Source organism: Mirounga angustirostris, unplaced genomic scaffold (assembly GCF_029215605.1).
Source record: "Mirounga angustirostris isolate CCGP_5_RB_7025 unplaced genomic scaffold, mMirAng1.0.hap1 SCAF_15, whole genome shotgun sequence".
NCBI lineage: Eukaryota > Metazoa > Chordata > Mammalia > Carnivora > Phocidae > Mirounga > Mirounga angustirostris.
Window position 1 is genome coordinate 65,744,300 of NW_026991723.1, and position 1,580 is coordinate 65,745,879.

General features: G+C 41.5%; 1 pseudogene; it reads left to right on the forward strand.

The window, feature by feature from the left end:
• Positions 1-435: 435 nt before the first annotated feature.
• Positions 436-1,305, forward strand: LOC123849404 (small ribosomal subunit protein uS2-like; annotated as a pseudogene).
• Positions 1,306-1,580: the final 275 nt, after the last annotated feature.

Sequence of the window (1,580 nt, forward strand, 5' to 3'; positions counted from 1 at the left end):
AGAAATTGAGAAATAATTCTCCTGTGGATATCTTTAGAAAAATCTTTAAAGATTATGACTCCTTTTCTTTCTCTTACTTTAATGTAATATGCTAATGGAAGCCATTTTAGGAATTTTAAAATATGACAGTAATATGAAATAAATAGTAAGAAAATTGGTTCTTTGTGACTCTAGAATGTCTGTTGTAAGCAAACCTGTAAATACATCCATCTATTCATTCTCCACTCAAAGAGCTATTATTTATTCTCATGTAGTGTCCTACACATCAGAGAAATAAACTGGATGATATTCCCCTTCAAAAAAATGAATGTGATTAAATACCATTTACAATGTACAGAAATCCATAATACACGTGACCTTTCTGTGCCACCCAGGGAGGGGTCCATACAGCATTGTTCTGCATTCCTGTTGTAACTTTAAGTTACAACCTTCACAATGTCTGGAGTCCTTGATGTCCTGCAAATGAAGGAGGAGGATGTCCTCAAATTACTTGCAGCAGGAACCCACTTAGGTGGCATGAACCTTGACTTCCAAAAGGAATAGTACATCTACAAAAGGAGAAGTGGTGGTACCTGCATCATAAATCTAAAGACAATGTAGAAGAAGCTTCTGCTGGCAGCTCATGCCATTGTTGCTGTTGGAAACCCAGCTGATGTCAACGTCATGTCATCCAGGAATATTGGCCAGGTGTGCTAAAGTTTGCTGCTGCTACTGGAGCCACTCCCATTGCTAGCTGCTTCACTTCTGGAACCTTCACTACCCAGAACCAGGCAGCCTTCTGAGAGCCGAGACTTCTGGTGGTTACTGATCCCAGGGCTGACCACCAGCCTCTCACAGGGGTGTTTTCTGTTAACATGCCTACCATCGCTCTGTGTAACACAGGCTCTCTTCTGTGCTGTGTGGACATTGCCATCCCTTGCAACAACAAGGGAGCTCACTCAATGGGTCTGATATTGATGCTGGCCTGAGAAGTTCGCTCGTGCCTGGCACCATTTCCCATGAACACCCATGGGAGGTCATGCCTGAGCTCTACTTCTATAGAGATCCTGAAGAGATTGAAAAGGAAGAGCAGCCCACTGCTGAAAATGTTGTGACCAAAGAGGAATTTCAGGATGAATGGACTACTCCAGCTCCTGAGTTCACTGCTACCTGAAGACAGGTCTGAAGGCATGCATGTAACCTCTGTGCCTATTCAGCAGTTGCCTACTGCAGACTGGAGTGCTCAGCCTGCCACTGAAGACTGGTCTGCAGCTCCCACTGCTCTGGCCACTGAATGGGTGGGAACCAACCACTGAGTGGTCTTAAGCTGCTCTTCCACAGAGGCAAACAAAATGGAAATAAGGTTGACAGAAAATAAACAGTTTCTTTAAAAAAAAGGAAAGAAAAAGAATAGACCTCAATTTCATTTCAGACTCTATCCAGTAAATAAAGAAATCTTCAAATTTTGAAATTAGAAGTGTAAAGAAAACACTTTCCCCTCTTAGAACAAGTTGGACAATTTGTATATAAGTACTGTACAGTCCTGAGAAATAAAAAAGAAATATGGGTTATTAGTCTATTAATGTTTCTATTGATGTTTC